This window comes from Capsicum annuum, chromosome 12, assembly GCF_002878395.1.
Source record: "Capsicum annuum cultivar UCD-10X-F1 chromosome 12, UCD10Xv1.1, whole genome shotgun sequence".
Lineage (NCBI taxonomy): Eukaryota > Viridiplantae > Streptophyta > Magnoliopsida > Solanales > Solanaceae > Capsicum > Capsicum annuum.
The window spans coordinates 149,243,282-149,270,074 of NC_061122.1; positions in this window are offsets into that span (position 1 = coordinate 149,243,282).

The following is a 26,793-nucleotide window of genomic DNA, read 5'->3' on the forward strand; positions in this document are numbered from 1 at the left end:
CTCTTCTAAATATTTTAGGGTAGAAATTACACTTCACTTGACATGCGCTAAGGCTCGGACTACTAGGGAACTTTGTGGGTTCTTACAATATCTCCCCTTGGAAATATTCATCCTCAAATGTCGCTAGTTAGACTAGAAACGTAGGAAAATCTGAGTATACATAGCTGAAGCAATTTGCTAAATGGCTCAAAGTCTCTCTAAACTCTTGAATTCCTCAGAAATTATAAGAACTCATGCAAGAATAGATACATATATCTGAACATTAGATTAGAAGGGATGAATTAAGGAAGAACAATACCTTAGGATTGATCTGAACTCGTGGAAAAGAGGTGAGGGCACTTAGCTCGCATGTCTGCTTCTGCCTCCCAAGTAGCACCCTCAACAAACTGGTTCCGCCATAAAACTTTGACCAAGGGAACTTCCCTGTTCCTTAGTCTACGGATCTGAAAATTAGGATCTCAATAGGAATCTCATTGAATGAAAGACAGTTCTGAATATCAGTACTCTCTGAGGGATCAACTACAACAGAATAACCAATATGTTTTTTAAGCATGGAGACATGAAAAATAGGATAAACGGCTGACAACTCCGTAGGCAACTCAACCTCATAGGCTACTTTACCAACACAACTCAAGACTCTATACGGGCCAACCTAACGAGGACTAAGCTTTCCCTTTTTACCAAACCTCTTCACCCCTTTCATGGGTGAAATCTTCAAGTACACCAAATCACCCACCTCAAATTCAAGATCTCTTCTCCTCACATCAGCATATGACATTTTATGACTTTGAGCGGTACTTAGCCTCTCTCTAATCAACTTAACTTTCTCCATAGCCTCAAATACTACATCAGGCCTAATATTAGCAGCTTCACCTACTTCAAACCAACCTATGGATGACCTACATCTCCTACTATACAAGGGCTCAAATGGTGCTATCGTGATGCTATCATGGTAACTATTGTTATAAGCAAACTCTATCAATGGAAAATGCTCATCCTAACTATCCTTAAAATCAAGAGCATACACCCGCAACATATCCTCTAGGGTTTGAATGGTCCTATTAGCCTGACCATCTGTCTGCGGGTGAAAAGCGAAACTCAAAAGTACTTGGGTACCAAGACCCTACTGAAACGCCCTCAAAAACTGAGAAGTAAATTGGGTGCCCCTATCCAAAATAATGGACGAGGGAACTCCATGCAGCCTGACTAACTCCTGGATATACAATCTAGCATAAGTCTTAGCTATATAAGATATATGCATCGGAAAGAAATGCGTGGACTTAGTCAGCCTATCCACAACAACCTAAATTGTATCATGATGACGACACAAAAGAGGAAACCCAGTCACAAAGTCCATATTCACCACCTCCCACTTCCAAATGGTATACCAAACTCTTGCATCATACCACCAGGTCTTTGGTGCTCTACCTTAACCTATTGGCACATTCCACACTTTGCTACGAATTTAGCTATATCGTTCTTCATGCTATTCCACCAATAGATTTTTCGCAAGTTGCGGTACATCTTAGTAGTGTCGGGATGAATAGAATACCACGTGGAATGTTCTTCAGCCATAATTTTGTACCTCAAATCATCAACACATCGAACACACAATCTACCTTGAAATCTGAACACACCATGTCTCCCTTGGGAGAAAACCTCTACCTTTTTGTCCTTAACTGTCTCCTTTAGTCTTACCAAACTAGGATCCTTATCTTACTTCTTCTTCACTTCCAAAATGAAAGAGGATTCAGAACTACTCTGCACCAAAGTATTTCCCTCAGCTGAATCAAGCAACCTAACACCCAACATAGCCAAATAATGCACATCACGAGCTAACTCTTTCTTACTTTTCTCTACATAGGAAACACTACCCATAAACAACCTGCTAAGGGCATCTGTCACTATGTTGGCCTTGCCCGGGTGATAAAGCACACTCATATCACAGTCTTTCAACAACTCCAACCACCTTTTCTACCTAAGATTCAAGTCCCTCTGATTAAACACATACTGCATGATCTTATGATCAGTGAACACATCAACATGGACACCATAAATATGATGTCTCCAGATTTTCAAAGCATAGACCACAACAGCTAACTCAAGATCATGGGTTGGGTAATTCTTTTCATGAGACTTCAACTGCCTAGAGGAATAGGGTATAACCTTACCTCTTTGCATCAACACACAATCCAAACCAATACTAAAGGCATCACAATATACCATAAAACTATCAGTACCATCAGGCAAAGTCAACACAAGGGCTGAAGTAAGTCGAGCCTTCAACTCCTGAAAACTCTTCTCAAAGAAATCTGACCATTGGAACTTAACTTATTTTTGGGTCAATCTAGTCATGAGAGATGCAATAAAAGAGAAACCCTCAACAAAACGATGATAGTAACTCCCTAGACCCAAGCAACTCCTAATGTTAGATGGAGAGACAGGTCTAGTCTAATTTCTTACAGTTTTTGTCTTTTTGGGATCAACTCTAAATCCTTCGGCAAAAACAACATGACCCAGAAAGGCTACAGACCTTAGCCAAAATTCACACTAAATTTTGCAAATAAATAGTGATCTCTGAGGGTTTGTAAGATAATTCTAAGATGATTCTCATGGTCATTCTTATTATGGGAGTACACAAGGATATCATTTATGAAGACAATGAAAAACATAGAGAGATATTGCTTGAATACTCAGTTCATGAGGTCCATAAAGGATGACGGGGCATTGGCTTTCCCGAAGGACATGACTAGAAACTCAAAGTGACCATAGCTTGTTCGAAACACTGTCTTTGGAATATCTCATTCCCTAACTTTAAGCTGGTGATAGCCGAATCTAAGGTTTATCTTAGAGAAATAACTTGCACCTTGCAACTGATCAAACAGGTCATCAATTCTTGAAATAGGATACTTCTTCTTGACGGTGACCTTGTTAAGTTGATGATAGTTAATGCAAATACGCGACGAACTGTCTTTCTTTTACACGAATAAGATAGGTGTACCCCAAGGAGAAATACTGGGCCTTATGAAATATTTGTCTAAAAGATCTTTGAGTTTCTCTTTCAACTCTTTAAGCTCAGCAGGTGCCATAAGGTATGCGAAATAGAAATGGGATGAGTATTGGCAAGAAGGTCAATCCCAAATTCTATCTCTCTATTGGGAGGTACCCTTGGGAGATCTTCTGGAAAAACATCTGGAAACTCATTAACAATTTCGACTAACTGAATAGTTAGAGAGTCAGACTTAGTGTCTTTGACTCTAACTAGGTGATAGATGCAACCCTTGGATATTAGCTTTCTGGCTTTGAGATAGGAGATAAAATGACTCTTGGGAGATACCAAACTCCCAGACCACTCAAAATCTGGTTCATCAGGAAACTGAAACTTGACCATATGGGTACAACAATCTATAGATGCATAACAAGAATAAAGCCAATCCATACCCAAAATAAGGTCAAAATCTACCATCTGTAACTCTATCAAATCAGCAAGTATTACTCTATGAAGAACAGTAACAGGACAATCTCTACACACTTGTTTAGCAACAACTAATGCCCCTACGGGAGTGGAGACTAGGAAATGCTCAAGAATCTTTTTGGGACTTATTTTGAAATTCACAGCTACCAGTGGGGTCACATAAGAGAGACTTGACTTGGTGTCCAACAACACATACACATCAAAATAAAAGATGCGGAGCATACCAGTAACAACACCGAGAGACACCTCCTGGTCCTGATGGGATGGTAAGGCATAGAATCTATTCTGGTGCTAACTGCCAGTAGTGCTAGATGAAGCACCCTGAGTAGGGGCGGGATGGAGTATAGGAGCTGGTGCACTAGTAGCCTGTGCCTGAGTTCAGACATCTCTATTCCCATGTCTAGCATAAGGACAGTATCTAAGTTTGTGGTCTTACTTGCCACAACCAAAACAACCTCTCAGATCTATGAAACACTCACCGAGATGATCCCTACCACATTTAACATAAAGAGGATAACGGGGCCCGTTACTAACACTGTTTTGTGACCTAAACATATAAGACCTGCCCTCTTTATCCTGCCTACCTCTAGGCATGGGAGCACTAGCTGATTAAGGTGCTGGGATAGACGGTCGTCTCAGAAACTGAGGATGGTTCTCCCCATGGAACCGAGGCTGGCTATACTCATGCTGCTCAAATCTAGCCCTCTTATTACTCCTAACTCAATCTCTCTACTTAATCTTGTTCGCCTTTATCTATTTATCATGAACAGAACTGGGGCCATGGCCGTGACGAGTATTCTAAACCATCAAGGCCCGAAACACCCCTTATCAATCTGGCAGTCATGAACATAACTTATATGAAAAAAATGCAGAAGATACACTATATAACAGAAACATGGTCAAGAATCATAGGAAAACAATAATGGGGAATAATGTCCCACAATCTCAATCAACATCTCTATAACGTTTCTACTACCTGACTAAAACAAATGTCTATCTGAAAATTGGGATAAGGCCCCCAGTAGACCCAAAACTAATAAATGATAAATTAAACTGCCGACATCAGGCCTTCCAAAATATAGAAGGCTCACCACTTGATTCTGCAATCTGTCGGAAGGAATCTACTAGTTGTCTGGACCCCTAGACTGTGCCTCCAAACCTGGGAGGGGAAGGGGTCAATATAAAAGTACTGGTACGCAGAGAAATCAAAATAGAAATATAATATTTTTACACAATATACGTGAGAGCCATTATAAAGCAATTTTATATCAAATTATTTGAAAACACATGGGCATAATGTAATAGTTCTCAATACCAATGTAATGAGATTGAGCTAGGTAGAATACCCTACAATTGTAATTCCATGGCTAGGTAGAATCCGCCTCTAGTGCTCGGCGTCCAAGCCTCCAATCTAAGTAGCCGCCAGGATTTGGAGCTGGTATACCCCCGATATGAGTACACCGTAGGGAATCCCCCCATGTTAGATGTTCCAATTTATTTAGTATCCTCCCATGTAGGATACATTATCATATTACCCGCATCGGCAACTACGATTTCCAGCGATGAGTCCTTTCACTCAAACGCCTTCTTTGGGCATCCACCTTTCTCATGAAAAATCAATGCATTCAAATTTTATCTAATTCAATCACATATCGTATTCTGTAGGGTATCGTTATACCCAACTTGTAAGTCATCAGTATCATATCATTATCTTCATTCTATCATCATATCCAACATATTTCAACATAAGCAAAAACAACCCACTTTTTAAAAGTCAAAAACCATATCTAAATCATGACACTTTTAAGACATTTCATGACATACATTTCAAGATGATTTCAAATGATTCATATCATGTGAAAACTTAAAACAATATCATATCAAGAGAGGAGTTCCATGTAAATCATGCTCTCAATTTATCATCATTATGAAATACATGCATATCCATATATAATATATCAAATTACATTGGAATTAGGCCTAAAGACCAAATCAATATCATAAAACGTTTAAAACATAATCATATTCGTAATTTCAAAACCTCCATTTTGAAAACATGAATTTTTAAAGCCCATGAGATTTTTGAGATAACCCCACGTACCTTTATATGCAAAGATTATAGGTGCTTCTTGAAGCCTACATTCTGGGGATTCCAAATATGCAATTAGTTTCTAAAACCCCCGGTTCAATCTTGAGTTTCTTGGGTTTTTATTTTGAAATCCAAAGGATAATCCTTGAGCACTTTTGATGAATGAAGGTGTATTTTGGGGTCTTTAGAACTGAATTTAGTGTTTAGGGCTAAGTAAGAGTGGAAAAGGACCATTTTGCCCCAAAGACAGAGTGTTTAAGTCAATTGAAACCTTTACATAGGTGCCGCCTATGCCATCGCCTATGTTTACATAGGAGTCGCCTAGGCTATCGCCTATGTTTACATAGGTGCCACCTATGTTTTCCAGTGGCCATGTGCAATTGGTTAGGCGACACATATTACTTTGAAAGGCCATAAATTCTTGCTCGGTTATCAAATTTTAGAAAAATTAGTATAGTTGGAAAGATAACTCAAAGACCTATCATTTGACACATAGTAGGCTCTCTAATTCAATATATAGAGAGATTTATGGTCGATGGAAGCTGACATAAATTACAACGTCCACTAAAACTTAATCAATCGAAATAGTTTCAACTCGTCCTTGAGTTGAAGGACCTCTATAGTCTAAATTCATGCTTGAATGGATTCACATTCTACGCAAATAATTAACATGTCATATTGGCATAGGATTTATGGCTTCGGGATTATCAACGCATCAGAATCAAGGTCTAAATTGTAGCCCAAAATGTGGGGCATTACATTATCTCCCCCTTGGGATTATTTGTCCCCGAATGATGGATAGAATGTCGAAGTCTTAAGGGTATGGGATAACGCGGACATGATATGTTCCTAAGAAAGAATACACTGATCAAAAACATGACTATAAGATTAGAACTACTGATATTTTAAATGTTTATGCTGGACATGCATATTCGAGGCATGGAATACACGATTGAAGCTATTCATAAGCTGAATTGTCATAATGAACATGCATATCCGACGCATGGATCTGTGACTGAGTTGTTCTCATGAACGCAGGACTAAATATACTAATAAGCTAAACTCTTTCTACTGAACATGCATTTCTAATACATGTATATCTGACTGAACTGACATATGAATGTATGACTGAATATGCAATGATAGTTGGTGCGAGGCTTGTAATAAGAATCTATGCATCCAACTGAATGAGGTATGTCCCCCTTGGGATCCAATGTCCCTCTATAAATTCTCAATTCACTAAGATACTCGGGAAACTGAGGTGATGCACAGGGCAGCTATGAATTGAATCATAACTGAACATCTGGAATCTAAATTTAATGCATGATGCATGAACTGGTCTATACTCGTAACTATAGGTATACTCTATATTGGATCAGTAGCATGACTGAGATTTTGAGTAGCATGAATAAGTGTAAAGACGAGAAAACGAGTCATGCGAATCTGACTGCTAAACTAACTTATTGGTCATACAGACTGAATTATACTACACCCTCATACTTAACTAGAGTATCTCTTCAGCAAAATTCTCTAAAGAAATTCTAGCAGTAATAGGGAGCCATGAATCTTGGGTATAGATTACACAAGACATCCAACTAAGGAAATCACAACATTGACACTACTCTGCAATCTGGAATATAGACATATAACTCCTAAATTAGGATAGAATTTTCAGACCTTTGGCAATACAACTTCTTACTTTCAGGCTTAGCGTACTTCCCAAATATCCCTTAACTATACTATTCCATATAAATATCATATTCATTCAACTCAACTTAAAATTCTCATATGAGCATTGACAAATCTTTCTACTAATGTCAAAAATAACTTAATCCCTTTGTCATGATCAAGCCTAACTCTAAGTCACAAAAATACAACATGCCAGACCACACTATTATTCTAAACCATATGATGCAATCTTTTATATCTCCTTTAAAGATCGCATCATAAGTATAACATGCCTTACCACTTGAATGACTACTCTGAACACTTAATATGAAGTCGCTAATTCATATTGCGACCTTCCACTACAATCCCAAAATGTCATTCAAGCCTATTTTATAACCACATGTTGACTTCAAGTCAACCACCCATAAATACATACTTCACATAGTTTCTAAACTATTGTTAATATAACTCCCACGTGCTACCCTAAGACATACGCACACAAACTTTTCCACTAACCATCATATGTATCAAGAACTTGACCCCAAATCTTACTTCATACTTATGTCCTTATTTAAACAAGTATACTATGATCTTCCATCAACAAGAATGTTTACATCATCACCACTATAATTGCATAGGAAGGGTCACTAAAAGGTTAAAACATAAGACCCTGAAGCATGAAAAGATTTTCATGCGGGACTGAGCACACTATAAAGAGTGAGTACATGCGTCATAGTTGCATGACCTCAACTAGAGTTCATAACATAAGGAATGTGATTTCGACTACTTGAATGAACTAGAACTCATTATCTTGGAATTGGAAGAGTAAGTGACTCTCTATCATATACAAGAATCATGAACTATGATCATAGAACTGAATCGTAAGGCATGAGTAAGCATCCGGATAACTAAAAAAATACTGAGGTAGGAATGGGTTGAGACTCACCCTCACTTTCTAATGTTCTAAATCATATTGCATCACTACTAAAACCTGAGAACCTTACTTGGTCATTCGTTCTATCATCTCCCCCTCAGCTTCACGTCATCATCTAGAGTTTGGGAGATCCTTTACCAGATTCTAACTGAACTAAACTTATTGCTCTCTAGGTTCTGAAAAAAATGACAATGCATGCATATCATAGAACTTAACCCAAATGACTACCTTCTGGGATACATTAGTTTGCACACTTGTTTTTATCGATTCAACCTTCAAAGCTCAAGCTTAGATTCTAACACTTAATATGGATATCACCAAGCCTTTGATGAACCAAAACACTTTTGACATAGTGTACTAAAATCGAGAATCCCAACTTATGCCTTATTACTATGAGAATCAAGATCATATAAAAAGCTCAACACTATCAATCAAAACTCTTTAACAAAACTATTTAGAACCCATATAACATCTACTAGTCTTTCTCAATCTAGCAACTCAACGGTACTACTAGCCACATGCAATATGCAATAGCCTTAGAAAGAATACCGCAACCTCAAGTCACCTTAAGCATACTTCTACATCCCACATACAATATCATACATCACTAGAAATCAAATAAACTTAATCTATTGCTTGCTTCGTTCAAGCCTATTAGATCACTTCTATACAACTAGTATTCATTAACCAAGAAATCTTCACATCCACCTTCATGGACATCAACTATTTAAACTTAATATCTAGTGCTATGCATGATTTACAACCCAACCTTACACAAAATTTTCACTTGGAAACTATAAATAAACATCACGAAACACTAGTGCACTAGAACTTTGTAACCATAATAATCGATCATGACCTAACGGTTTTCCTTATCATAATCCATCAGCATGTACTATTTCAGCACCTCAAGCCTACTAATTTAATCCCACAAAATATGCATCATCTAACTCTTGCCACTATTTACCACCACAATATTTAAATTTAAGCCTATAGTTTAGTATCAATCATTTGCCACCAATGAGAAATGCAAAATAATATGCTAGTCCATAAAATTGACACGTTCTATTCAAAAACCTTAAAATCTACTACCTACCTTCTCACAAGTTATACTAGTTTACAACTACCAACAAAAAGAAGGTCAAGGGGTAAAGCCATTTAATAGACATGATCAACCATAATCTTATATTATAAACCCATACAATCTTCTCTACTTATGCGGATTTCTGACCTCATACTTACTTAAGCATACATTTAGACTTCCTTCAAATTCCTCAAACAACCACGAGTCTATAATCATAACTTACTCGCTAATATAGACATTTTCACATTCAAGCAACCAACAAATCACCCTGACTAACAACTCTTTCTCTACCTTCTACTAATAACACACAAGGATGAATCATCTTTTTACCGGCTCAATCTTATGCAACCAGATTCAACTATACATACATTAAACCTACACAAGAACAATAAGTTGCTAGTGAATCAAAATAGGCCTCACACGGCGTCATTAGACTTTGATTTTGTATTTTGAACAAGAAAATGGGATGAATGACAAGTCAACTATGCTAGTGAATCGAAAGATCCCCATACGGCTTCACTAGACTTTATGTTTTAACAACACTTTGATGATAATATTTCATGAGATAGAGATTTAATACGTAATATTCAATGAACTAAGAATACACATCTTACTCTGTGGAAATAAAATCAGAGTCAAACACTTCCTCCATGGACTACCATACTGTCCACACATGTTGCTAGCTACCAAATTAGTTTATCACTATAAAGGGGTAAATCATTCTCACTCTGACTTCTAACTTTGTGACTTCACATCACCAACTTCTTGGTCTAATTTCATTACCAATAGGTCATGACAACAACACTTTAACACATACTACTATTTGGGTGGAAATATAGTTCCAACATTCTGCTACACCTTATTACCTTTGAAGCGTGACATTGGCAACATAAGTTCTAAAAAAACTGAATACACTTAATACTACAGGCTGAAAAGCACGATTTTATCAAAATCAAGGTTCACACTAGAACCAACACACTCTAAAGCACTAATGGACTCTTCTCAAGTCCTTGCAAAAATCTTATATGATTCGATCAGAATGAACCATACTATTTTGACTCTAAACTTCTGTACTTGAATCAGCCCAATAATAAGACATGTCTGAGAATGTTCGAGTAAGGAAAGAATTGGGATCACTGTCACTTTCATATGGGCGACACCATAGCATAAATTTGAGTATGAAAGAGGAATATTCTGACTCTATTGCACGAACTAGAACATGAAGAAAGAGAGACATTCCTAAATGTCGAATAGCCTCCTGCTTGTAAGTGTGGCACACTACACCCCCATAAATAAGACTCTACCCGATGCGATTTCACAGACACCCTAGGACCATGAACCGTGCTTTGATACCAAGTTTGTCACGACCCAAACCGGGGTCCTGGCCGTGATGAGTATTCCAAACCATCAAGGCCCGAAACACCCCTTATCTATCTGGAAATCATGCACATGACCTATATGAAAAAAATACGAAAGATACACTATATAACGAAAAAATGGTCAAGGATCACATGAAAACAATAATGGGGAATAATGTCCCACAATCTCAATCAACATCTCTATAACGTCTGCAAAATCTCTATTACATGACTAAAATAAATATTTATCTGAAAACTGGAACAAGGCCCAAGTAGACCCAAAACTAAGAAATGATAAATTAAACTGCAGACATCAGGCCCTCTAAAATATAGAACGCTCACCATTTGATTCTGCATTCTGTCGAAAGTAATCTACTGGTTGTCTGGACCCTTAGACTGTGCCTCCAATCCTGGAAGAGGAAGGGGTCAATACAAAAGTACTGGTACGCAGAGAAATCAAAATAGAAATATAATATTTTTACACAATATACGTCAGAGCCATTATAAAGCAGTTTTATATCAAATTACTTGAAAACACATGGGCATAATGTAATAGCTTTCAATACCAATGTCATGCGATTGAGCTAGGTAAAATACCCTACAATTGTAATTCCATGGCTATGTGGAATCCGCCTCTAGTGCTCGGCGTCCAAGCCTCCAATCTAAGTAGCCGCCAGGATTTGGAGCCGGTATACCCCCGATGTGAGTACACTGCAGGGAATCCCCCCATGTTAGATGTTCCAATTTTTTTATTATCCTCCCATGTAGGATACAATATCATATTACCCGCATCGGCAACTACAGTTTTCAGCGATGAGCCCTTTCACTCAAACGCCTTCTTTGGGCATCCACCTTTCTCATGAAAAATCAATGCATTCAAATTTCATATAATTCAATCACATACCATATTCTGTAGGGTATCATTATAACTGACTTGTAAGTAATCAGTATCATATCACTCTCTTCATTCTATCATCATATCTAACATATTTCAACATAAGCAAAAACAACCCTCTCTTTAAAAGTCAAAAACCATATCTAAATCACGACATTTTTAAGACATTTCATGACATGCATTTCAAGATGATTTCAAATGATTCATATCATGTGAAAACTTAAAACAATATCATATCAAGAGGGGTTCCATGTAAATCATGCTCTCAATTTATCATCATTATGAAACACATGCATATCCATATATAATATATCAAATTACATTGGAATTAGGCCTAAAGACCAAATCAATATCATAAAACGTTTAAAACATAATCATATTCGTAATTTCAAAACTTCCAGTTTGAAAACATGAATTTTTAAAGCCCATGAGATTTTTGAGATAACCCCACGTACCTCTATATGTGAAGATTATAGGTGCTTCTTGAAGCCTACGTTCTGGGGATTCCAAATATATAATTAGTTTTTAAAAACCCTAGTTGAATCTTGCGCTACTTCGATTTTAATTTTGAAACCCTAAGGAGAATCCTTGAGCACTTTCGATAAAGAATGTGTATTTTGGGGTCTTTGGAGCTGAATTTTGTGTTTAGGGCTAAGTAAGGGTGGAACAGGACCATTAAGTTACTTGAAACCTTTACATAGGTGCCTTCTATGCCATCGCCTATGTTTACATAGGTGCCGTCTATGCTATCGCCTATGTTTACATAGGCACCGCCTGTGCTATTGCCTATGCTTTCCAGTGGCCATGTGCGATTGGTTAGGCAACACATATTACTTTGAAAGGCCATAACTTCTTGGTCGGGTGCCGGATTTTAGCAAAATTGGTATCATTGGAAAGATAACTCGAAGACCTATCATGTGGCATATAGTAAGCTCTCTAATTCGATATGTGTAGAGAGTTATGGTCAATGAAACCTGGCACAAATTACAACATTCACTAAAACTTAATCGATCGAAATAGTTTCAACTCGTTCTTGAGTTGAAAGACCTCTATGGTCTAAATTCAAGCTTGAATGGATTCATATACTACTCAAATAATTAACATGCCATATTGGTATAGGATTTATGGCTTTAGAATTATCAAAGCATTGAAATCATAGTCTATAATATAGCCCGAAATACGGGGCATTACACTATTAGGCATGCGTCATCAATCTAGCCAGATCCATATCCCTATGCACCATCGCAGTCCTAAACTCCTTCATTACCAAACTAGAAACACTTGTCACAAACTTGCTCATACTAGCCCAATTGTAAGAATTCAAATCAGGAGTATACTTGGCTAACTGATTGAACTTTAAGAAGCACTCCTTAACAGTCATGGAGCCCTGCCTCAAGTTTATAAACTTTGAAACATTTGCCTTCCTCATCTAAAGCGGAAAAAACTTGTTTAAGATTCCATCTTGGAACACCTGCCAAGTCATCAAAGCGGTATTCTCACCTCTACCCTTCCTCCCATGATACAACCTAGTCATAAGTAATGTCCTTCAGCCTATAGGATGCTAACTCAACACTTTGTTCCTTAGAAATATACATCACCTGTGTGATCTTTCTCAACCCCTCAAGGTACAACTATGGGTCCTCATCTGCCTTAGACCCATAAAACTCTGGCAGATTCATCCACATGAAATTACGAATTCTAGCCATAGCTACATCACCTACCTATTGATTAGCAACTATAGCCTAGTTATTGGTCCGAACATTGACGGTGACTACTTGGGCTGACACCTAAAAGGCCGCCCAAAACTCAGCTTGAGACACCGTCTTATTCAAAGGGTCAACAGGTGAGGGTTACTCATTATTGTTTCCGCAGACATTCGCTCTTCGGGGAGACATTTTCTGAAAATAAAAAAGCATAAATTATTAGATGAGAGGGAAAACTGTAGGGTTGATAGAATCTGAAAGAAGAAATAATATTTTCCAAAAATATCTTGTAGCCTCTTGCTTATAGATGTGGCACGCTACACACCGACAAACAAGACTACTCAACACAGCTTGTCAAACTCACTAGGACTTCTCAAAACCTTAGGCTTTGATACCAAGTTTGTAACGACCTAAAATTGCCTCCCAGGATGTCACACGGTACTTAAGGCTACAAGTAGCCCCAAGCTGACCCTTTGAACCTACTTAGTAATAACACTCATTTCATGATAAAATAATTCAAACATTGGCATAGTTATAACATATCAAGGTAGATACAGAGAAAATACTCAGTACAAACGACCATAATACTGGAATTCTCAACACAATAACAATTTGATAACTATTCTAACAAAGCCTCTACTAATCCATAAACTAGAGAGCCGTCGGGATAGGTCCCCAACTGACTCAAAATAAACTAAACGTAAAACCATAATCTGTCAAATATAGAAATGTCTGAGGATAGGTCCTCAACCTGTGAGGACTCACCACTACAGGAATGTATATAGAGGTACTCAAAAGTCACTAATGAGGCTAGGACTGAGCACCTAAACCTGCATTATAAGATAATGTAGCACATAAATATAAATGTGGATCAGCGCTTGGGAATGTACTGAGTATATGGGGGTGCAAGCATTTATATAAAACAACATCAATACTCTTTAACAAAATCATCCATATAATAAGTGATGAATCACATGGCTTGAATAAGTATAAAATGTAAAGCTCATGAATTATGTAAAATGGAACATGTAACATAATCTCATGAGTCATTATACTTTTATCTTTGAAATTTGTACTCTTCTCTTATTATCATTACTTAAGGCTAAAGGAAACTTTAAGCAATACTTTTAACAAATTCATATATCTTATGGAGAGTAAAACTTCTTCAATTATTAAGAACTCATAACTCTTTTGAACTCAAATACTTGGAATTCGAACTTATATAACTTTGGAACATACTTGAAGCCATTTCATTCACGTTAGGACAATATCTCATTTCAAGCTTTAGGGAAAAATACTCATATCAAGGGAAAGTATTTTATTTTTAAAAGAAAAATATCATATCTCAATGGAAAATACTTTAGTTTAGAGAGTTTCTCTTAACTTACATAAACCATGCAAGCTACATAGAGTCTAACATTTTGTCCTTCTAAGGAAGAGACCTCACGTTGGGGAGAGGCATCATACTCTTGCCAAGGAGTATAACCTAGGTCCAATGATCACTAAACAAACTCAGTGTCGGGCCCAATATCAACTCGTCCTTAGGCCTAATAATAATCATAAACTCAGGCTCAGGCCCAATCTTTAGTGGCATATAATTTTAGGGTAAGAAACCATAGTAACTTAGCCGATCGGTGCTAAATACTACTCCCTTAAGATTATCTGCACTCATCTCATAAAAATATACTTTTAGAAATAATCTAATGGTTCACCACGAACCCAATAATCAAATCCGTAATCTCATGTAGTAGAGTGGATTTCAAAACTCACTGACGATTAGGTCAAAACATTTCTTAATAATCTCAGAGTACTCAAATCATGGGTTCTTATAGCATAAGAGTTATCAAAAATCTTAAGTCTCAAGTAGGGCTTAATAACCCATAATTCAATCTCAAGTTAAAATTCATCAAAAGAATAATAGATAGCATATAGATTCATAACTCATGTAGAAATCTTGAAATTTTAGCAATTTGTCTCAAAATCTCAACATAATCATATACTTTAATATCTCAAACATTTCAACTATTAACTTCTTATGAATTAAAATTATGGGTTATAGACCCAGCTGCAATTTCTCAAGAAAACATGTAGAAATCATGCCATTAGACTCTCAATTTATGGAAAACATCAAAAGCTTGCATACAATAACAATGGGTGAAAAAACCCCAATTTAATTTCATTCAAAATCTCATAAATTGCAGAGAAATTGTAGTTTAAATAAGCCTTTGGGCACAAGGGTGAAAGGATTACCTTGTTAAAAACCCTACATACCATAGATTATGAAATTGAATGAACAACATTGCTCTAAACTCTTCTTCTTACTCTTGAGAGAGGTTCTTGCAACCCTTGAACTTGGGGAACTCAAATCTCAACTCAATTTGTTGAATCTATGGTGAGTTTTTGGATTTCTTAAAGAAGGGTTTTAGATTTTCTCTTGAGGAAGAAACCCTAGCATTTGGATGTTTTGAGAAATAATGAGGCTATCAAGTTCATTTGGAATATATATAAGGGTTAAAAGGAAAAAGACCCAAAAACCCCTTGTTAAAATGAGTTAAAACATTGAACAGGGGCTGCAACAGTTGAAGTGATAGTCCGTCACAAGTCCGACGGTCTGTCAGATCATCTGTCGCACGATGGCCAGGGTGAGGCTACACTACCACAATGCGACGGTCCAGCGATAGTCCATTGCATCTTTGACAGTCCGTCATTTTGGCCATCACACTTGGGCCAAAAAAGGGTTTATTGCTTTGGTTTGGATGGGCCGAGTGATGGTCCATCATAGACTCGACGGTCCATCACAGACTCGACGATCCATCGAATCATCCATCGCACCTGGGTAGTTCCAACAACTCTCGATAAAATGGCGATAACTTCTTACCCCGATACTAGATTTGGATGAAATTTGTATCGTTGGAAAGATAATTCAATTATCTACATGACGAAAGGTCAAATTTAAGAAAATTCTATATGGTTTAAATACCAATAACTGGGGAAGTCTCTTCTCAATCTTTTAAGGCCAGAATTACACTTCACTTGACAAGCTCAAAAAGCTCAGACTACGAGGGACCTTTGCGGGTTCATACAATTGGTTTGCATGATAATGGTTTAATTTTCTTTAAATTTCGTTTTTTTTATATTATACCCCCAATGTGTTTGATAAAATGCTTATAAAGAAATGTCCATTGTATTGATTTATTTAAATGGAACTCTTACTTGTTTTTAGCTTATATACCAAACTATATATTGTGTAAATGGTTTACAAAGGTTAAAGGCTAATTGGTTATACTTGTAGAGAATATGGTAGTCTCCTAAGAGGTTAATATGGTTGACATAAAAGGACACCTGAAAGTCCACTTAACCTAAATAGTTTGGCTATAGATAAATGTTGTATGTATGGTTGGTATGATGATACAACTAATAACTGGCCTTGATTAATAAATGGTAACTAGATTGTTTGGACATGGTTTTAATTTGGGTATTAATGGCGCGATGTGTAACTAAGCCATGGAAGGTGAAGGTTTTGGGTGGAAAGAAACTGGAAACATATATTTGCCAATATGAGGGGTCTTCGATGACCACGTGTGAGTATTATATTTTATATTGGAGGTATGTACTAGTCATCCCATGGGACATTTCCTGGTCATGCTGCTACACATACTAGGACTCTTTCAGTAGGGGATCTGAACCCTTAAGGCCTATGGGTATGGTTAAACAGCAAGGTTACATAGCCTAGGTAAAGGTTTTAAATGCACGGTATACTCAGATTCCCTTTCCTAGCACCCATATATATATATATATGGTTTTATACATTATGAATGGTCTTACATGGTTATTTAAAAGACATTACTTTATTCTTATCTAGAGATGCATGCTAGCGGTCATTTGCTAACCTATCTACTAGCGGTTGTATACCCCCGCTATTTTGGAATTAGCCATTCAACTCCTACTACATAGTGATTGACTTGGAGATAATATTTGGATTGAAGTGGTGAGCTTCCATCATTTCTTAAGGCTCTATCTCATGACATAGATATTCTTAGACAATTTGGTTTTTTTAATATTGTTTTTGGCCATGGTTGGGGGCATGTATCAATTATATATTTGTATTTTTTATAGAGGCTTTTACTTTTAGGAGTTGGCATTGATGGGATCGGTATTAGTGTCAGCCTTAGCATTAGCATTGGTGTTAGGGCTGACATAATTGGATGATATTGTTGGTTGCTCCATCGTATTATTTTTTGCGTTTAATTATCATATTGTGTTTTGATTTTCTCTTTGATTTAGTATGGTTGGATAGTTAGTTTGGTACAGGTAGACTCGTTTGGGTTGGTCACAGTTATGACCCTATCCCAGAGTCTTCATGAGAGCATTTAAAAAATCTTGTTATATGCTTAAAATTCAGCTCATCTATGGCTATGAAAGGTGGTTGGGTTGGGTTAAGGGGTGGTCTCCGATCTTGGTTGGACTTGGGATGCTCATTATGTCTAAGCCATGGTTTGGGTCATGACAAGTTGGTATCAGAGCTTTAGGATCATGGTCAACTAGGAAGTCCATAAAGTCATGTCGAGTAGAGTCTCTTTAAGGGGTGTTAAGCATGCTACACTTATAAGAGAGATCCTGGGAGAGCTTTAAGAATGTTTGACTTTCTTAAAATTCTCAGTTTTGGAATTTTGTCTAATTCTTGGTTTTTTGTCTTTTATATCATGCCACTTAGATATAGAACACAAGGAAACTCTTTAATCCCATCTAGGGATAGTGCTAAAGGGATACCTCCTATGTCTGAAGTATATCTTTGATCTCATGGTCCTATTCCTAATTGTGCTAAATTTCCTCCTATTCCTTCTACTGCTCCTCAAGTCACTCAGGGGGACATGACAAATATGGAGTTTCATCAGTCTATTTATGTTATTGCAGAGATGGTCGCTTCTCAGGCTGAGTGGGGTGTGGCTAGTGATTTATCTTCTGAGGCCAAAAGAGTTTGTCAGCTTATGAATATGTGTCCTCCTACTTTTACAAAACTGAAGGTTGAGAAAGACCCATAGGGATTCTTGGATGAACTGGAGAAGATATTTATGGTTATGCATGCTTCTAATATGGAGGGAGTTAGATTTTTATTTTATCAGCTCAAAGATATTCTTATCAGTGGTATGGACCTCTCTAGATTGATAGTTCATACATAGCAGGTTGAGAATGATAAGAGAAAGAAGGCAGAATTTGGGGATAAGTAGGAAAATTAGGGCAGGTTTTCTAATTAGGGATATGCGTAGTCTCAAGGTGGTAGAGATGGTGTGAAGTGGTACAAAAAGAATGTGGGGAGTTCTTGTTCCTTCTTTGCCTCTAGTTCTCCTTACCCACAGTAGTCGGGTGACACGTGTCGGCAAGGTGGTGATAACTCTCAGGCTCAGGTTGCCCAATCTCAGGAGAGTTGAGGTCAGTCTGTTTCTCCATGCATTCTTTGTCAATTATGTGGTCATCTTCATTGATAAATCTATATAAAAAAGAGATAAGTGCTTTAAATATGGTTAGATAGGCCTTTGACTCAAGGTTTGCCCAGTCAACAAGATTGCTATAAGAGCTAATAAGATTTTGGTGGCTTTATATTTTGCTCCTACACCTGGTGGTATGGAATCTACTTTTATTACCGCTCCTAGTTCTAGTTTTAGTAGGAATAGGTTGTATACTTTGGCGTCCTGGCAGGAATCTGAGGCATCACCTGATGTTGTTACTGGTGCATTACAATTTTTTTCCCATGATGTATTTTCTTTGCTTGGTCCAGGATACACTCTTTCTTATGTGACTCCTAAAATAGCTATTTCTTTTTATTTTGATCCAAAAATTATTTTAGACCCTTTTTCTATGTCTATCCCTGTAGGAGACTTGATCATTTCTAAATGGGAATATAGGGGGTGTGTGGTATCTATTAGTGATAGGAAAACTTGGTAGATCTATTTGAGTTGGGGATGGTGGATTTTTATATGAAATTTTGTATGAACTAGTTGCATTCTTGTTATGTATTTTTAGACTATCGGACTCATAACGTTATCTTTAGGTTTCCTAGTGAGTCAGAAATAGAATGGGAGGGTATTTCTTTAGCTCCTAGGGGGATATTTATTTCTTATCTTAGAGCTCTAAGGTTAATATATAAAGGGTGTCTTTATAACTTGATCTGGGTTAAAGATTCCAACTCAGAAAGTCCTTATTTTCAGTCAGTTCTGCTTGTTAATGAGTTTCTAGATATATTTTCGGATGATCGTCCTGGTGTTTCTCCAAATAGGGAAATATAGTTTGGTATTCATTTGCTTCTGGACACTCATCCAATATCTATTCCTTCATATAAAATTCATATAAAATACACCGACTGAGTTAAGGAAGCTCAAGGAGAAAATTAAGGATCTTCTGGATAAATGGTTTATTTTTCCTAGTCTTTCTTTGTAGGGTGCACCAATGTTTTTTATATGCAACAAGGATGGTTTTCTTTGGATGTGCATTGACTACAGGTAGTTGAACAAGGTAATGATCAAGAACAAGTATCCTCTCCATAGGATTAATGATCTGATTGATCAGTTGCAGGGTGCCAAGTTTTGTTCTAAGATAGATCTTCGGTATGGGTACCATCATCTTAAGATTAGGGAGGCGGATATCCCTTAGATGGCTTTCTATACACCGTATGGGCATTTTGAGTTCTTGGTAATGTTATTTGGGTTAAACAATGCTCTGGCAGCATTTTTAAATTTGATGAACAGGGTATTCAGGATCTATTTTGATATCTTTGTCATTGTGCTTATCGATGATATTCTAGCGTATTTAAGAAGAGAGGTGGATCATGCTAATCACCCCGTGTGGTGTTTCAAACCTTAAAGAAACAAGGGTTATTTGTGAAGTTCTCTATGTGTGAGTTTTGGTTGAATGTCATAACATTCTTCAGTCATATTATTTCTAGTAAGGGGATAATAGTTAATCCTTGAAAGGTTGTTTCATTGATTATTGCTCCTTTGAGTAAACTCAGAAGAAGGTTAAGTTTTATTGGTTGGATACTTGTGAGGGAGTTTTGAGATGATGAAGGATAGGTTGACTTCAGCTATGATTTTTACTTTACCAAAAAGTAATGATGTATTTCTGGTTTATTGTGATGCATCACGGGTAGGTCTTCGTTGTGTTTTGATGCAGTATAGGAAGGTGATTACCTATGCTTTCATGCAGTTAAAGGTACATGAGAGGAATTGTCCTACTCATTATTTGGAGTTATTAGCGGTTGTGTTTGCTTAGAAAATATGGCGGCATTATCTATATGGTTTTCACGTAGATATTTCTTTAGATCATAAGAGTATAAAGTACGTATTCATGTTGAAGGAGCTTAATCTCAGGCAAAGAAGGTGGCTTAAGATTCTCAAAGATTATGATTTGAGTCTTTACTATCACCCGGGTAAGGCTAACGTGGTTGCTGATACTCTTAGCAGGTTATCTATGGGAAGTTTGTCTTATTTGGAGAAAGAAAAGTGGGAATTGGTGAAGTATATTCACCGCTTGGCTAATCTTGGAGTTTGTATTCTGGACTCCAAGGATAGTGGAGTGATGGTTCAAGAAGTGGTTCGACTATCTCTTGGTGCAGCGATTAAGGAGAAATAAGTGCTAGATCCAGTCTTGATAAAAATCAAGAGTGATGTTGGTAGAAAAAAGGTAGTGTGTTTGAGATTTGTGGTAATGGTACTCGGTGGTACCAAGGGAGATTTTGTGTTCTAAATGTTGATGGGTTTCTACAAAGGGTTCTAGCTTAGGAGCATTAGTCATGCAATGTTGTCCATCTTGGCTCGACAAAGATATATCATGATTTTAAGGTGATCTATTGGTGGAATAGTATAAAGAGAGATATAGTTCATTTCGTAGCCAAGTGCATGGTGTGACAATAGGTTAAGGTTAAGCATATAAGTCCTGGTGTGTTACAACAAGAAATAGATTTGCCTGAATGAAAGTAAGAGATGATCATTATGGATTTTGTTTTCGGTCTTCCTCAGGTTTGAAACCAATTTGATTCGATTTGTGTCATCATGGATAGGATGACCAAGTCTACTCACTTTTTGCTGGTAAGGACTACCTTTTTGGCAGAAGATTATGTGAAGTTGTATTTTCAAAAGATTGTGAAGCTATATGGGGTGCCTATTTTGATTATTTCTGATCGTGGAACGCAGTTTATATCTTATTTCTGGTGGTATTTCCAGAAAGGATTGGGTACTAAGGTTAGTTTGAGTACGACTTTCCATCTGCAATTAGACAGGCAAGTAGAGATACTAATTTAGACATTGAAGGATATACTTTGGGTATTCGTGACTGATTACGATGGTAGTTAGGTTGAGCATCTACCTTTGGTAGAGTTTTCTTACAACAATAGTTATTATTCTAGTCTTGGCATGGCTCATTTTGAGGCGTTGTATGGTAGGAGGTATAAATTTCCTATTAGATGGTTTTAATTTGGTGAGGTGGATATGTTTGGGCACGATTTGGTCTATCCAGCTATAGAGAAGGTGAAGGTAATTCGGATAGGCCTAACTCTTTTCAAAGTCACCAAAAGTCTTATATGGATGTTAGGCGTAGAGATATGGAGTTTGAGGTTAGGGATAGGATATTCCTAAAGGTGTCTCCATTTAATAGAGTAGTGCGGTTTGACAAAAAGGGGAAGCTTAGTCCTTCTTTGGTCGTTCCTTTGGAAGGGTTGGATATCCCAGATTATATGTCTTAGGAAAGGTCCCGATTGATTTATTAGATAGGAAAGTTCATCGGTTTTGGACCAAGGATGTGACTTTGGTTAAGGTTCTGTGGCAGAACCATAAGGTAGAAGAAGTTACGTGAGAAGCGAAAGAGGACACAAAGTCCAAGTATCTGTTCTTGTTTTCTTCACCTGGAATTTGTGCGGAAGGTAAGTGTTCATGAACACATCATTATTTTCTGAGTTTGTTAAAGAAAAGATTAATATATTTGCCTATTTTTTCTAAACTTTGATGAAGGTTAGGAATATGTTTGATAATACAAATAACTCTTTGTGTGGTTACCCTTACCTTGTCATCATTTAGGGATAAATTTTCCTAGTAGGGGAGAATGTTACATCCTGGGTTTTGGCCTTAGAAATTTTCCTTGAAAAATATTCTCTAGACCTAATATGACTCCAGGGTATGAGTCGTATGCTGGGGTACGAGTAGTATAGTCAGCTCATAAGTTGACGAGTGTTAGTTGTTGGGATGGTTTTGATCGCTAGAATGGTCACGACTTAGGGGTACAAGTCATAAGGGTTAGTACAAGTCATACCGGTGACTCGTATGGTAGGCAGTGTTTGGTCCTCTTGGTATATCATTCTACCAAGGATACAGATCATTGGTACGAATTGTATGATAAGGTTATGACTTGGTTGGATGAGTCACAGGTTGTTCAATATCTGATCTAAAGGTTAATTCCTGGGTACCACTGGTGGAAACCAGTTGTAAGGAAGGATACGACTCGTAAGAGGGTTAGTCGTATCCCAATGACGGGTATTTAAAAGACTTAAGTAGGAGTATTGTTGACATTTAGCTAGTTACCCTAATTATGACCCATGACTTCTAATACACTTAGGGGGTTATTTACCCTATTATTCTATTCGTTAACACTTAGAAAACTATTGTAAACACATCATAATTCTCTCAAGAGTTTTTGGGGCAAAAAAGCTAGGATTTCATCTTAGGGATTACTTTGGGGCATACTTTGGTGATTTTCTTCCATCATCTTTCTTGGTTTAAGGAATGTGTCTCTTCCCTACTTATTACTTCTAAAAATATTAGATTTTATGGATGTTTTCATGGTTTCAATGTTGCATGGTTTATGGTTTTCAATTATTAATTAGGCGTTTTGTTTATAATTGCTTGGTTATGGTTTCCTATGGTTTAATTATGCTTTTATATGCATCAATAATGGTTTAGGGTAATTGGTTTGCATGGTAATGGATTAATGTTGTTTAGAATTGGTTTTGTTTATATTATACCCCCAAGGTGTTTGATGAAATGCTTATAAAGATATGATCATTGCATTAACTTCTTTAAATGGAACTCTTGCTTTTTTGAAGCTTATATATGAAACTATAAATTATTTAAATGGTTTACAAAGGTTAAAGGATAATTTTTTATGCCTGTGGAGAACATGGTAGTCTCCTAAGAGAGTAATATGGTAGATAGAAAAGGGTACTTGAGAGTTCCCTTAACCTAAATGGTTTGGCTATGGGTAAATCTTGCAAGTATGGTTGGTATGACGATACCACTAATAACTGGCCTTGATTAATAAATGGTAACTGGATTTTTTGGACATGGTTTTAATTTGGGTATTAGTGGTGGGATGAGTAACTAAGTCGTGGAAGGTGGAGGTTCCGAGGAACCATATCTGGAAAATCCTATTTGCTAAAATGAGGGGTCTTCTATGAACATATGAGAGTGTCGCGTTCTATATTAGAGGGATGTACTAGTCATCCCCTGGGTTATTTCCTTGTCATGTGGCTACACGTACTGTGACTCTTTCAGCATGGGAAGATGAACCCATACAGCCCATGGGTAAGGTTAAACGACAAGGTTACACAACCTATGTAAAGGTTTTAAATGCATGTTAAATTCAAATTCCCTTTACCGACACACACACATATATATATGTATGGTTATATGCATAATGGATAGTTTTACTTTGTTGTTTAAATGGCATTATTTTATCCTTATCCTGAGATGCATGCAAGAGGTCATTCATTAACCCATTTACTAGTAGTTGTATACCCACGTTATGCAGGAATCGGCCGTTTGACTCCTCCTATATAGTGATTGACTCGGGGATAGAATTTTGATTAAAGTGGTGAGCTTCCATCTTTCTCGAAGTTTCCATTTCATGACATGGATATTCTTAGACATTTTGTTTTTGTTTTGAAGATTGGTCTTGTCCATGTTTTGGCGTATGTCCCAACAAGATATTTGTATTCTTTTGGATAGAGGCTTTGTGGTACTTTGGGGGTTTGTATGGGTGGGATCGGTATGGGCTTCGGCCTAAGCATTTGCATTGGTGTTGGGGATGAAATCATTGGACGATATTGTTGGTTGTTCCACCGTATTACATTTTGGGTTTAATTATCATATTATGTTTTGATTTTCTCTTTTGTTTGGTATGATTGGTTAGTTGGTTTGGTGTGCGTAGACTCGGTTGGGTCAGTCAGAGTTGTGACCCTATACTAGAGTCTTCATGAGAGTATCTACAAAATCTTATTATATGCTCAAAATTTAGCTCATCTAAGGCTGTTAAAGGTGGTTGGGTTGGGTTAAAGGGCAGTTCCCGATACTAGTTGGACTTGGGATGGACATTACGTCTAGGCCCTGGTTCGGGTCGTGACACAAACATACTAAAATGTTGTCACCAATATGCCTAATACATGATTGACTCTGCCTCTACTTCCACTTGGAAGTGGAAGTGTCACACTTTTATTTTTAGTTACCCTACTATATATATGTGTGAGTGTGTTTGTGTTTATATATTTATATATGTATAAGTATATATATGTATGTATATATGTATATGTATATGAATATATAAATATATATATATATACGCACATATATATGTACTAATCATGTGTACGTGCTTTGCATGTGTGTCTTGTGTTAATAAGTATAATTATGTATAATGAAATAAAATTATAAAAAAATAGCAATTGAGTTAAAATAAATGTTGTATCTATTTAAAGATATAATTTGACACTATAAGTGTTTCATCTTAATTAATAAACCTATACATAAAATGAAAATTTTATGAAGTAAAAATGTTTACTCATCAAATAAAAAGTTGTACAGAAAAATTAAGTCAAAGGAGCATTTGTTGTACATATACGACATATCAAATTCAAACATAAATATTATTAGTACTCTATGATCCAATTTATGGTTGATACTAATATTGATAATATAAAAAATAACAGAAAGAGATTAAAACATAAAAAAAATAATTAAGAAAGCACAAATAAAAAACACACTCTGTAAGAATATATTATTATCTTTTGATCTTGTCCAACATCACTTCTTTACCTTGCTACAGCTAATTATCATAATGGACAAACTTTTTACTTTCTTTAATTACTCAAAATCAATATTGTATATATCTTTAATCAAAGAGCGTACATAATTAGATGTAAATATTTAATGATACACTTACGACAACATCATTATGCATTACCTATTTCGTGTTACGTTATTATTAAAAAGGGACTCACAAAGTCGATCAATAAATAACTACTAAATAGTATTTTGTTAGTATTAGAGTTCATATTTGGTTATGTCTTTTTAGGTAAAAGATTAATTTATTATATGTTCCTCAAATATAAATTAATCATATTTTTAATTATGTTTAAACAAGGAAAGATTAATAACCTTGAAAATTAATAGTATTTTTAATTATGTTTAAATAATGAAAGATTAATAACCAAATTTTAATGGGATACCTAAATATTACAAAATAATTAAATGATTTACTAATATGGTAAATGATAGTTTTGTCTATTGTGGAGTCTTTTAATGAAGGGCAAAAAGTTCAAATCACTTTTCTAAGGATCTTCACACTTTTATATATATATATATATATATTGCATAAGTTCGTGGTAAAATGAATATATTAATTTGATTATACCTTAATTAATAGAAAATTATTTCTAATAAAATCTCTATTATAGAAAAATAATAATAATAATAATAATAATAATATTTTAATATATCTAGATTTACTTTTTTCATTTAAAATATTTACAAGTTATATATCTATTTATAAAGTAATATCGATATATCATAACTAAATAATCTTATACAAATAAACCACATTTTAGAATGGCAATAAATTATATTTCTACCAAATGCTAATTCAGATTAAATGATCGACAATATATTTAGTATCACTAAATTTCTCAAATGAACCGCCCAGAAATCGAACTGTCAGTCCCAGCAAGTCATAAATAATTTGAGATAGTTATAGAAAAGATTTAAACACTAAAAATATTTGAAAATAAGGAAAATGGTTGTTAGAGTTATTACAACATCCACTAATAAACGGACTTGCGTCAGCGAAAGTAAAGCATAAGGAAATACCTGAGGGCTCAAACAGGTAAGGATACTAGGCCTGCATCTCACACTCGATTTTCCAGGTAGCCTCCTCCACTGGATGATGGCGCCACTGAACTTTAACCACTAGAATGTCCCTCGAGCAAAACCGTTTATCATCTCTGGCTAAAATGAACATTGATTCAGCTACAAATGCCATTCTTTCATCCAACTAAATCGATTCAATTCGAAGCACGTGGGACTCCTCTGGAATGTACAGTCGCAACATAGATACATGAAATACTTAGTGAATGTTTGTGAAGGCATGAGGCAATGGCAACACATATGTTACCTCCTCAACTGTCTGTAGAATCTAAAAGGATCCAATATGTCTGGGGCTAAGCTTTCCAATCCTACAAAACCTCATCAAACCCTTTATGGGTGATACTTACAGGAAGACCCTATCACCAACTCTGAACCTCAATGGACGACGTCTTTAGTCAGCATAACTCAT